The following is a 14,554-nucleotide window of genomic DNA, read 5'->3' as shown; positions in this document are numbered from 1 at the left end:
GCTGGTAGACTCCTCTATATATTTGGCCTCTAGTTCTCTTGTAACTGACAGTCAAGCTCCTATCATATTTGTTTGTCCAAGTGCCATTGATCTATCCATACAGGCCTGTGAGGTAATTATTTTTATGATAGGGCTCTTGGCATTTCAGCCATGGCTTTTCCTTTAATTTTGGAAATGCAGTTCCTTTTATTTCCTATGTCCAGACAATTGGCAAAGCCTCAGGTTGTTTTGATGACATATATTAATATCTTTCATTGGAGCATCCAACATTTATTCCTAAATTTCAGCAAGAGCTATCTCTTGAATCATAGGTGTGTTAACCTGTTTAAACCACTGCTTTAAAAGATTCATTCCGCATATATTTATGCATAGTTCATTGAAATAAGGTCTTAACTTTGACTTTTGTCTTTCTGTTTCAACACAAATTTATTCATTGCCAATGTTATTTTTTAAATATGATATTTATTTTTGTACTCCAGATTTTATTCCCTACCAGTTCCTCCATCTGACTACTCCATAGCCCTTACTGCCCTTCCCCCCACCCTCACCCTGACCATCTCCAGGAGTATGTCCCAATCCCACCCACTCAGCAAGACCTCTAAACTTTCTGGGGTCTACAGTCTCTTGAGGGTTAGGCAAATCTTCTCTGACTGAACCCAGACTCAGGAGTCCACTACTGTATATGTATTGAGGGCCTCAGCTCAGCTGGTATATGCTGCCTGGTTGGTGATCTAGTGTTTCAAAGATCTCAAGGGTCCAGGTTAATTAGATTGCTGGTCCTCCTACAGAGTTGCCCTCCTCAACCTCCTCCAGCTTTCCCCTAATTCAACCAGAGAAGTCAGAAGCTTCTGTTCATTGGTTGGGTATATACGTTTGCATCTGACTCTTTCAGCTGCTTGTTGTGTCTTTTGGAGGGCAGTCATGATAGTCATGTCCCTTTTTTGAGCACCCCATAGCCTCAGTAATGGTAGCAGGTCTTGGGGCCTCCCCTTGAGCTGGATCCCCCTTTGTGCCTGTCGCTGTACCTACTTTTCTTCAGAATCTTCTCTATTCCATTCCTGCACTTCTTTTAGACCAGAAGAATTATGGGTCAGACCTTTGACTGTGGATTAGCAATCTCATCCCTCATTTGATGCCCTGTCTTTCTGTTGGAGGTGGGCTCAAAAATTTCCCTCTTCCCGTTGAAGGGCATTTCATCTAGCCCTAACCCCCAACTTGGGGCCTGACAGTCTCTCACTTTCCAGGTCTCTGGTACATCCTGGAGGGGCCTCCCCACCTCCTTCCTCCCAAGGTCGCCTGTTTCCATTCTTTCTGCTGACCCTAAGGGCTTCAATCCTTTCCATCCAACCAATACCAGATAATGTTCCCATCTTCTCAAACCCCATTTGTTTTCCCTCCCATGTCCCTCACTCCCTCCCCCCTTGTGTTTGCTTTCTTATCTCACCCAAGGGGGACTAAGACGTCATCACTTGGGCCCTTCAAATTGTTGACCTTTGTGAGTTCTGTGGACTGTATCTTGGGTATTCTGCACTTGTTTCTTTTCTTTTTTTATTGGCTAATACCCACTTATAAGTGAGAACATACCATACATGTCCATTTGGTTCTGTGTTCTCCCACTCAGGATGATATTTTCTACTTCCAACCACTTGCCTGAAAAACTGTCCTCATTCTTAATAGTTGAGTAGTATTCCATTGTGTTTATAAATCACATTTTCTGTATCCATTCTTTTGTCATTGGATATCCAGGATGTGTCCAGTTTCTGGCTATTACAAATAAAGCAGCTATGAACACAGTGGAATACATGCCTTCATGGTATAGTGGGGCATGTTTTGGGTATATTCCCAAGAGTGGTATTGCTGGGACTTTATGTATGTCTATTTCCAATTTTCTGAGGAACCTCCAAATTGAATATCAAAGTGTTTGTACCAGTTTACAATCCCAGCAGCAATGGAGAAGTGTTTCACTTTCTCCACATCATCACCAACATGTGTTGTCATCTAAGGTTTTGATCTTAACCATTTTGACTAGTGTAAGGTAGAATCCCATGGCCATTTTGATTTGCATTTCTCTGATCACTAAAAACTTTGAACATTTTAGTTGGTTCTCAGCCATTTGTGATTCCTCTGTCGTGAATTCTCAGTTTAGTCCTATACCCATTTTTTACTGGGTTTTTTGGTGGTTTAGCTTCTTGAATTTTTTGTATATTTTGGATATTAGCCCTTATTGGATGTTGGGTTAGTGAAGACTTTTTTCCCAATATGTAGGTCTGATTGACTATCTATGTCTTTTGTCTTACAGAAGCTTTCCAGTTTCATGAGTTCCCACTTATCAATTCTTGATCTTAGAGCCTGAGCCATTGGAGTTCTGTTTAAATAATTTCCCCCTGTGCCAATGAGTTCAAGGCTTTTTTTCAACTTTCTTTTCTATTACATTCATTGTATCTGTTTCTTATATTGAGGTCCTTGATACATTTGGATTTGAGCTTTGTTCACGGTAACAAATATGAGTCCATTTTCATTTTTCTACATAAGATAGTCAGTTACACCAGCACCATTTATTTAATATGCTTTCTTTTTCCACTGTATATTTTTGAGATCTTTGTCAAGGATCAAGTGTTCATAAGTGTGTGGTTTTATTTTTGGATCTTCAACTCTATTCCATTGATCAACCTGTCTGTCTCTGTACCAATACTATGCAGTTTTTATCATTATTGTTCTGTAATAGAGCTTGAGGTTAGGGATAGTGATTTCTCCAGCTGTTCTTTTCTTGCTAGGAATTGTTTTCATTATTCTGTTTTTTTTTGTTGTTGTTGTAATTGTTGTTGGCTTTTCTAGATTATTTGTGATAAAGTTTCACTTTCTATGCACTGATATAAATTATGCATTTATTACTTATTTTTTAAATTGTTGTGGATATTTTATGTATTTACATTTCAAATGTTTTACCCTTTCACCCTCTTTCCATACTCTGTTACCCTTCCACCTGCTTATATGAGCATGCTCCCACTCCTACCCATCCACTCCCACCTCAATGCCTGGCATTCCCTTACTTTGGGGAAATGAGCCTACACAGGACCAAGGGCTTTTCCTCCTATTGATGCTAGACAATGCAATCCTCTGCTACATATGTGGCTGGAGCCATGGGTCTGGCGGTTTAGTCCTTGGGAGCTCTGGTGTGGTCTGGTTGGTTAATATTACTGTTCTTCCTATGGTGTCCCAAACCCCTTAAGCTCCTTCAGTCCTTTCTCTAACTCGTGCATTGTGTGTTAGATATGTGTCCTTGGAACTTAGAATATCCCCTATTAAAGGAATTCCAAGATTTTTATAAAATCATAGTTACATAAGCTCCTATTTCCACCAAGCCTTCCATTTCAATACATTTTACTTGCAATTTTAATTTTGTCCTCTGAACGGTTTAATAGCTAAAAATTAACACATTTTCCTGTACTTCCAAACATTCCTGTTCTTTCTCCTAGAGCATGTTGTGCTAGATTTAGTGATAGAGTATCATCTGGGCAATCCTAATAACTGCATTAGATTGTATCTATAGTTTCCACAGACCATGGATTTCATTTTTCTTTGAAAAGTTCATTAATCATACCTGAATTCACAGGGGAACATGAGCATTCAACGGTAGCAAAAATTTGGTGGAACAGCAACATTTCTGTATATAGGAACAAAAGACCATAAATTCAATTAGTTCTTTTTATAACATTGAGTTTTGGGGAAATAGTGTAGGATGTTTATCTATTGCCAAGTCTGAAGCAGCACTGCTTCCAGTAGCATGCATTAGATTTTCATTAGTTCATTGAGGAATTTATCCCTTTTTATTCCTTCCTGGCTGAAAAGAGGCAATGTCTTGTTCTTTTTTACTGTTTAGTCTACATCTAAGTCCCCATTTCATTTTCTGATGGCCGGTAAACATATTGGGTATCTCTTTTGTTCCCGTATTCCTTGTGCCAATGGTAACCCTTGCATTATCAAATGAATACACCTGGAAGTGTAGCTGTTCTTAATGCTTTAAACTTAGGATATTCCCTTAGAAATGCCTTATTCACAATTGTGTTTCAAATGACAGAATTTCTCATAATAAAACCCCAGGCATTTTGAGAATGGAGATTTATAGTGGCTTGCTCATAATATCTTTGCATATTATGACCATAAAATGTCATATCGGACCATATATTGTACAACTGAATTAGTAGACATTTAGGCATTAGAGATTTCTATATATAGAATGACCTTTTATAGTAAAAAGTTACATATTAGAACAAACATCAGTTGTATCTTTCTTGATTCCTCTATAGATGGTGCCTAGGACTTTAATGGTTTAAGAACTTGTTTTTCAGAAGATATTCACATTTCAAACACCAAGGTCCCTATCAAAACCTGCCTTCCATCTGGTTCTCATATGATTTTGTTTACTGCAGAAACCAGTATTACTTTAAAATCTGTGAAGGCTTCTCCAGAGTTTGTATAATCTCTGTAAGTGAGGAAGACCTTTTCCTGACATCTGAACTTTCCCCCCAAGATCTTAAAGCAGCAAAGCAACATTTAATTTCTCTTTTAGAATGGACAAATTGAATCTGAATTTGGATATCAGAGTACTGCTGTTTTAATAACTGCTCTCTAAATATCTTCATTCCACTTGCTCTGGTTCATGGTTCAGTGTTTCAGGATTCATCCCTTTGGCATGTTAACTAATGCAAATGCAAACTGCACTGTAGTATGTGTCCTCTGTTGGGGCAATTGGCAAAGCCTAGATTTGTTTTCTATGACATCTAGCAATATCTTCCCCAGAAGCATCCACCATTTTACCCTGTTTCATCATGGGCTGTCTCAGATTACAGGAATACTATATATTTTAAAGTGGTCATTCTAAGTTCCAAGATTCCTTTACAATCATAGTTACATAAGTTCCTACTTCCACCAAGCTTCCTATTTCAATACCTTTTACTTGCAATTTTTATTTCATTTGGGCAATTTTATTTTAAGTGCTAAAACTTAACACATTTTCCTGTACTTTCAAAGACTCCTGTTCTGTCTCCAGGAGCAGATTTGCAGTAGATTTAGGGATACAGTAGCAGCTTGGCAATTCTAAAAACTGCATTAACAGATATTTTTAACAGATCATGGATTTAATTTCTTATTTTAAATCTTAATTGATCATACCTGGATTCCCACAGTTTTGAGCAACTCCACAGTCTTGATGAATCAATAAAGCTATTTCCTCCAGAAACTCTAATGAGCCTGTGGGTAAAAGAGCATAAATTCAATTAGTTATTTTTATATCCTTGAGTTTTGGGGTGATACAGTAAGATGGTTATCTATTGCCAGTCTACAGAATCTCTGTTTGCAGTAGCATACATTTTATTTTCATGACTTTATTGAGGATTTCTGCCTACTTATTTTTTCCTGACAGACAAGAGCCAAATGGCCTATACTTTTAATTGTGTGGTCTCCAGTTTGGTACCCATTTCATTGACTGATGGCAAGAAAAGACCTTGGGTATTTCTCTTGGACCTATATTCATTTTTTAATGAGAAACTTTGCCTCATTCAATGAACGCACCAGGAATAGTAGGCTTTCTTTCTGATTTGTACCTAGTACAACCATTGCCCTTAGAGATTCATTGTTTGCAAATGTGTTGCAAATGACCAAATTTCCCACAATAAAAATATCAGGCATTTTTAGACTGTAAAATTTTACTGACTTATTCATATTATCTTTGCCTATGACCATGTTTCCTGCAACTCAGTCCCTAGGCATTTTGACATGAAAAATATCTAAGTTTAAAATGACCTGGTATATTAGAATGATACAAATTAAAACCAGTATCAGATTAAGCCCTCTCAATTCCTCCATAGGTGGTGCCTGGACCTTTCATGGTCTATAAACTTGTTTTTCATAAAATATTCACAATTTAGAAAACCAAGTTCCCTGTCAAAAACCTGCCTTCCATCTGGTTCTCACATGATTTTTTTCACCACTGAGATCACTATTAATTTAAAATCAGTGAAGTATTCTCAGGAATTTTATAATCTTTTGAAATGATGTAGAGCTTTTTCTGGTTCCTTAACTTTTCCCTCAAGACCTTAAAGCTGGAAAGAAGCATTGTTCTTTCTATTTTAGTATGATCAAATTGAATCTGACTTGGCTATCAATGTACTGTTATTTATCTAGCAACTGCTTTCTGAGTTTTTCATCCACTTGCTCTACTTCATGTTTCAACATAACTGGCTTAGTCTTTGCCATATTAAAGAGTGCAAAGGCCAACTGGGCTCTAGTACTGTTTCTGTCTATCCTTTCCAATTTAATTCTATTTTGAGTAGCCCAGTTATTTATAATTTGTTTCAATTTAGGGGAGTCTATTGCAGGAAGTTGTGGTCACTTTAAAAAGTCTTAGAACTAGCCTTTCTATAGGATGCCAACCTATGTCATTATAACTTTGTTCCTTACCATCAACAGGCCTGTTATACAACTACTGTACAACTGATGGTGTCTTTGTAACCCCAGGATGATCCACTTCTTACTCTTCTGGCATGGTTGATGGGAGTTTAACCCTTTATTTTGATACAGGCTGTTTTATCAGATTTTCCTCCTCTATTTTCAGTATCTCCAAGCTACCACATATAGTACTGTTTCTTTTCCCATTTTCTTTTGTGGGAAACTCCTGTAAGCTAGCCATTTCACTGAGGTGGAGAATTTTTGCTCATCTCTTTTGGGATGTTTCTCACATCCCAAGTGATTCCAACAACAAGAAAAAATCTCTCAAGTTCTATAGGAAATTCTGTCATACTTTCAGAAAAGAAGGAGCAGAGTAACCCCATTTCCTTTCCCATTTCAGCCATCTTTTACTTCTCAGATCCCTTAATTTTTCCAACTGCTCAGGTATTCTTCTATAGCATTTGATATCAAATTTCTCATTCTGCCTAAGTTCATATTTGGATCTTTGCACCTTTGTGGGTTCTTCTTTCTAACAACCTCTCTCATTTTCAAGACTGTACTTGTAGCTAGTCTTTTTCCTTTGTGTGATACTTTCTTTCAATTGCTGCCATCAGTCTACCATCATTTCAACCTAATTCAAGATAATAATTCAAGATACTAGTAAAAATTTTAAAATGGAGAGAGTAAAGAACAGAGAACTCTGAATTGAATTTCTTTTCGTCTAGATTCTTCTTTAAGCAGGAATACTAATTATCTGCAACCAACCCCCGAACAACCAATAACAGACAAATAAAACTAGTATTCAGAGCCCTAGAATGTATATGCTTTCTAAAAAGTCCCCAAAACTGTAAATGTGACACATTTACAGAATCTATTTACAGTTGAAAAAATCACTCCCTTGCTAGAGCATGGAGCAAATCATAGTCAACTACTGCTCTCTTTGTGAAGCAAGTCAACATTCCACCACTAGAGATAAAATGAAATAATGTTTCATTAAAATGAAATAATGTTTCACCACTAGAGATAAAATGGAGTAATGTTCCATGTTTGTTAAAGAAAGTAAAATTTCAAATTCTCAGTACACAGTATTAAACTTACAGACAAGTTTCATGAAATATCATTTTAACAGATTTTTATTGATTTTATAGACAATAGAAAATAGACAATAAAAATATCAATATTTGTAGATGATATGATAGTAATCCCAAAAGTTCCACCAGAGAACTACTAAACCTGATAAACACCTTCAGCAATGTGGCTGGGTATAAAATTTACTCAAATAAATCAGTAGTCTTCCTCTACACAAAAGAGAAACCAGCTGAAAAAGAAATTAGGGAAACAACACCCATATAATAGTCCCATATAATAGTAAATACCTCGATGTGACTTTAACCAAACAAGTGAAAGATATGTATAATAAGAACTTCAAGCCTCTGAAGAAAGAAATTGAAAAGATCTCAGAAGATGGAAAGATAGCCCATGCTCACGGATTGCCAGGATTAATATAGTAAAAATGGCCATTTTTCCAAAAGCGATCTACAGATTCAATGCAATCTCCATCAAAATCCCAATCCAATTCTTCATAGAGTTAGACAGAACAATTTAGAAATTCATCTGGAATAACAAAAACCCAGGAAAGCTAAAACTATCCTCAACAATAAAAGGACTTCTGGGGGAACCACTATCCCTGAACTCAAGCAGTATTACAGAGCAATAGTGATAAAAAACTGTATGGTATTGGTACAGAGGCAGGCAGATAGACCAGTGGAATAGAATCGAAGACCCAGAAATAGCCTAGTAAGGGCACCAGTGTAAGGGGAAGCCCTTGGTCCTGCCTAGGCTGGACCCCAGTGAAGGGGATTCTTGTGGGGAGGGCAGTAATGGGGGGAGGATTGGGAGGGGAACAACTATGTAGAATGGGAGTGGAAGGGGTTAGGGGGATGTTGGCATGGAAACTGGGAAAGGGAATAACATTTGAAAAGTAAATAAGAAATACCCAATTTAATAAAGATTGGGGAAAAAAGAAAATAGACAATAGACAATAATGATAATGAGAACCTTGACATTTCTAAGTTATGGGTGCTTCCTGATTATTTTCCTTTGCTTAATAAGAGTTAGTTTCTCTATGACATTGAGCATATGCTCTAATTTCCTTTTTGCTCCTAGCAGTGACTTTTTGATCATTTTTTAGTTCCATATTTTGGCTTGCAAGAAACACCCCAACTGTTGTTTTCATGGTTGCTTTTGCAAATTTATAAAACACTTGCACTATGGTTTAGCCTTATATCAGAAGCCATCTAGGAAAGGCAAGCAAGTATGTTTTCTTGAGATAGCCCACCACTTTCCATGACTATGATGGGTCTCCTCTGAGATGCCAGATCCCCTAAAACTCCATCCCAATATTGCTACTTGCTGCTGATATACCTTTCCTGCCACGATTACATATCTCAATTCTTCCTGGTTCTCAACCCTCCCTATTGGGCAGAATTCCTGCAGACTCAATATGTAGATGTACTTAGAAGCAATAATGCATCAAGTTTCAATTCATAATCCCCTACAATGTTCTTACAGTACTCCTACATTGATAGTAGTGATCTCAAACCTCCTATAGAATAAAAGCTGCAGATAGAGCTCTGCCCATCTTCATGTGTCTCATGCTAATTGCACTAGCAAAAGAAAGCAGTCTTGGAATGAATTAGGATCAAGGGTAACATTCTGTGTAGATTAGAAATGAGGCCACTATTTAGTCACTAAATGTCCTAAAATAGCAATGGGCAGTTAGTTTATTTTATGCACAAGGACAGAAAATAAATGATGAAATATTTTATCTGTGCTGGATTTAAAAAGGAAAGACACAAGACAGATGATTTTCTTCTTGACAAAACCATGCTAACTTATTACATAAAAAATACTGCTTTAAACTCTTAATTGATTTATAGGGCTTGAAAACAGTTAATGAAAGTTGTCAGGTAGTAGTCTGAATGGAAAGACAGGTACACAATTCATTTGCCAATTCTTAAGCCTTGTAGAAATGTGAAATGAACTATTTCTTGAAACTTAATATGAATTCATTAAATATAGAAATATTTTTGAAACTATGTTATTTATTATTACAATTAGATATAAAAAGAAAAGTAACAATAAATTTATGATGTAGCCTTATCCCTCTCCCTAAGAATTCATCTATCTATGTGTGTCTCTCTTTCATCCAGAGTTCAGGTATCTAAGTGTCTCTTTCTTTCTTTCTTTCTTTCTTTCTTTCTTTCTTTCTTTCTTTCTTTCTTTCTTTCTTTCTTTTCTATTTTACTGGCTTTTGAATTGTTAATGAAATCTGAGCATCTAACCTGCCCAATGATATTCCCAGAGTCAAAGAAAAAAGAAGACAAGTGAGTGAAGTTTCTTTTCTGATCTGTATGCCTACCTTGTCCCTGTGGATATGGAACTTACAAGCAACAATGCTTTTTCACTTTTAGCTCTACTTTTAATGCTTACAAAAACCAACACACTCCTACACTCTGCAAATACCAGCCAAAACACACACAGATACACACAGATACACACAAACACACAGACACACACACACAAATACAAAACAGGAAACTGCTAGAACAAATGGCCAACTATTGAGATAGGATAGAGCAGGCTCCTCCCCCTTCACTTAGGTGAAAAGAGCCCCCACCAGCAAAACACAATAGCAGAGATCTTAGTGCTGAGAATTAAAAAAGAAAACACATCTAACCCTTTAACTCCAAAATGCTCATGCCTTTTGTTTAATTGTATGTTCTTCTCCCTAACAGGAACTCCTAAAACAATGTTTATGCCCTTCAATCCAAAAATTTAATATGTCTTTATTTAAATATTTATTTTCCTGTCTAACAGGAGCCTGTGAAACAATGTTCATGTTTCTTAACCTAAAATTGTTCTAAAAATTTCAATTTATATAAAATTTCTTTTAAGCTACAAAAATTAAACTAACAGATCCAACTAACAAAGTTAATAAGCATTATTTAATTCTTAACTAATAAAATAATTCTATATACTTTAACTCATTTCTTTTTACAGACAAGCTATTTCTGCCTTCCCAGATACATAATTAACATTATATTTTCTTTCTAGGCTATCTAGTACAGATAAATCTCCACCTCTTCCTTCTGATTTCCTTAAAACAACACTGATAGCTCCTCACCTAAAGATTCCTTCCAGGGCTACACTTTGTCAAACACCTTTGCCCTTTTCTAGGGCTATAACAATGAACCACCTATGTGATCCCAATTCAACTATTACAGGCTTCATACATACATAATCTCCCTGTACAGACATCCTGCTCCTGAGTTTCTATTCCTGTTATGATTATTCTACAGGTTTAGCTCTACCAAAAATAAAAAGACAGCCTTGCTCCCACAGGCCAGACAGAGACTGACTCACAATTTCCTTGGACCTCTGAGGGTCCAAGAATCTGCCTTTGTCTAGATATTTCATCTGACTTAAGACTTTTGAGAAGAGATGCTGAAACTCGCAGATGACAGCCTTGAGACCTTCCAGTGATAGATAAACTGTCTTACCAGAGGCTGATGGCTACTAAACTTAGGAAAACTTACATGATAATAAGAAAAAGATTACGTCTATATAGATAAATTAATGTTTGAAATCAATGATAATATCCTCACAAACTCTGTACAATCCCACTCTCAATTTTAGTCAAATAAACAAATAAATTGGTTCAATAACCCCTTGTTTTCATAGCCTACACCCCTCTGGATTATGATCTGGTTTATTTTAATATTCACTTCCTAGCCTACCCAAAATTTTACTACAAACACCATACGTAACAGTTGTTCCAATGACACCTGCCCTTTAAAAAAAAGAAAAAGGAGGAGATGAAGGTAAAGTGGATCTGTGTCATCAGACAAATACTGGGAAGGTTCAGCAGATTCAGAAACCCAGTAATTATCATATCTGAGAATAGTAAGCTTTGTATCTATTCTGAACTGGTTCCTGTCCTGCACCTCAACATCCTGTATGAGGAACATGATAAGTAGTCATGTAACATACATTGCAGAGTTCTTCACGCTATTGAAGGATATAGACCAACTGTGTTAAGTCAATAAATTACCCTTCCAAGACCTTCTTTCCTGAAAAAAGGTAGTTAACAACTGGTCTACCCTGAGTAAGTTGTATACACAATTTTCTATGATACATAAACAGTTTAGAGAAACACAGGCCATCTTTTAATCAAGAAAAAAGTGGCACAGCCTAAGTTTCCCAAAGAAGGCCCCTCTGTGCTTTGAACATTCATCCCTGAGCTAATCTGGATTCCCATTCCCCCTAGCCTAAGATCAGCCCAGACCTGCAGGTCACTGATCCTGACTCCTTGCAGTCCCCATTCTCTTTACCAGGTACCCATGAGAGACCAAGATTTCATGCAAGCCGACATTGGTGAACCAAAGAATTTATATACAGCCACCCAATTAGATAAGATGGATGAAGCAAAGAAGTGCAGGTCGACAGGAACCAGATGTAGATCTCTCCTGAGAGACACAGCCAGAATACAGCAAATACATAGGCAAATGCCGGCAACAAACCACTGAACTGAGAAGGGGACCCCGTTGAAGGAAAAGAGAAAGGACTGGAAGAGCTTGAAGGGGCTCGAGACACTATATGAACAACAATGCCAAGCAACCAGAGCTTCCAGGGACTAAGCCACTACCCAAAGATCATACATGGACTGACCCTGGGCTCCAACCTCATAGGTAGCAATGAATAGCCTAGTAAGAGCACCAGTGGAAGGGGAAGCCCTTGGTCCTGCCAAGACTGAACCCCCAGTGAACGTGATTGTTGTGGGGAGGGCGGTAATGGGGAGAGGATGGGGAGGGGAACATCAATATATAAGGGGATGGGGAGGAGTTACGGGGATGTTGGCCTGGAACCCAGGAAAGGGAATAAAAATCGAAATGTAAATAAGAAATACTCAAGTTAATAAAGATAAAAAAAAGAGTTTATTTGGTATTGCACAAATAATTGTGGTTAAAAGGTTACTGACTTGAGCCTGGATAATTAAAATGTAAATAGTTATATTGCTGAATACGTCTCTGCAGCATGGGTATTGACATAAACAAGTTACATCTTAAAGCTTCTTCATAAACTTGAATGAGAATCACCTTGGTAAAGTGGTTTCAACTTGATTAATGTAAAGGCAACACCAGCTTTTTAAATTTTTATTTTTATTGGATATTGTATATATTTACATTTCAAATGTTATCCTCTTTTCCCCCTCTCTCATCCCTCCCTATCTCCCCTACTTCTATGAAGATGCTCCCACTTCTACCCACCCACTCCCACCCTCCTCCCCACACTGGCATTTCCCTACATTGGGGAAATGAGCTTTCACAGACCACCAACCAATGAGTACACATGGAGGAACACTAGCTTTTAAAAACAGCATTGTCAGCAGCTCTACTTGAACAAGCAGAGGATATAGGATGAAAATGGGTAAAGACTTTCAGAAACATTCATTCCCAACTGCTTAGAGAATGGGCATACTGCCTCCATTAAGAGACATCTAGAGCAAATAGATGGGCTCTGATGAGAGAGAATGATTTAAGGAATATACGTGAGTTTAAGGTTTTTAATTTTTATTGGCAAACATATATCAAATATAGTGATAAATTTATTTCAGATAAGGAAACAAAATCACAGTGATTTGCCAAACCGTACCCCTCCTCTGATAATGTCATCTCTTCCAGTTCTCTTTACCTCCTGATGATATTGTTTTTAAATTAATATCACAAATATATAAAAATTTCCTCCACATCTATGTAAACTTTCCAATCCACAAAGTGAAAGGATCATGAGATCTATATCTCTGAGTTATATCAATTAAAATATTAATTTTCTGTTACATTCACTTTATGCCCTACAAATGACAATTATATTATTTATACCTGAATTAAACTCCATCATACATGTGCACATATTCCCATATATTTTTATCTACTTATAAATTCACAGACATCAAATGCTGTCTTGATTTCATTAGCTTTTTAAGAACTTAATCTCAATAACAATGCAAATCATACAGAGCCATCAAATACATTTTGTAGTGGGATGGTATGATGCTTTTGTATTCTAATGTTAATACGGGTTCCTCAAGAAGGGTTGACCCCAGTGAGCAGAGGATATTGTACTCAGGTGATGCCACATGAACCTTTGCCTCATTTTAACCAGTCAATAATATGTTAGAGCCTGTGAAAGGTTTCCCTGTTCCTGGTTGAGCTGATATTTGAAACCCAGGTTATCCTAAGGGATGGCAGACATTTCACTAAACCCCCAGGAAACAAGGTCCCTGTCATGTAGCTACAGCCCCCCTGCCTCCCCCTCCCCGGCCACCTGTAGATAGCTTTGTGTCCGTCAGTCAGGTAGGAGCAATACTCCAAACCCTTGCACATGTAGATAAGGTATCACCAAGCTCTCAGACCAAGCCAATAGGAAGCACCTACTGTCAGACCCTGACCCATCCCAAAACTGTATATAATAATTCTATCCAGAAGGAATAGAGATGTGCAAGAATTACTCCATCATCTGAGAGTTTCTGTCATGGGAGCTATAATACTGCTGCTTGGGGAAGATATCTGCTCTCCCAAAATTACCACAAGAAGCTCCCCTGCACCCCTCACTGGCTTGTCATCCTCCTGCTGGCTCAACCCAGCCCAATATCTTGGCTCAGCAGAGATGGAGGTGGGGCAGCACCAGCGGTGGAGGCAACAGAGGAAATTTCCCCTCTCTGCTCAAGTTCTCTCCCCCTTGTCAGGTCATAGATCTCTGTGGAAAGCCTCTAATACACAGGCCCACAATGGATGTGTAGAAGAAAGGTGGAACTGAAGGCTTGGATGTGGAGGGCAGGTAGAGGGAGGAGGAGAGGACAGAAGAAGACTAGGAGCAAACTGAAATGAACTAGAGCCCATGAGAGGAAATGCAAGTAGCAAGTGGTCTTGTAGCTTCGAATAAGTTAGTGCAGCACGAGATTTGCCCAATCTAGTCATATGGCTTGTAATCAAAATATCTTTTATTAGCTTATTAGGGTTCAAATTTCCTGCAACAAATTGGTTTA

The sequence above is a fragment of the Rattus rattus genome, chromosome 1 (assembly GCF_011064425.1).
Source record: "Rattus rattus isolate New Zealand chromosome 1, Rrattus_CSIRO_v1, whole genome shotgun sequence".
NCBI classification, from domain to species: domain Eukaryota; kingdom Metazoa; phylum Chordata; class Mammalia; order Rodentia; family Muridae; genus Rattus; species Rattus rattus.
Note: the sequence above shows the minus strand (reverse complement) of the source record.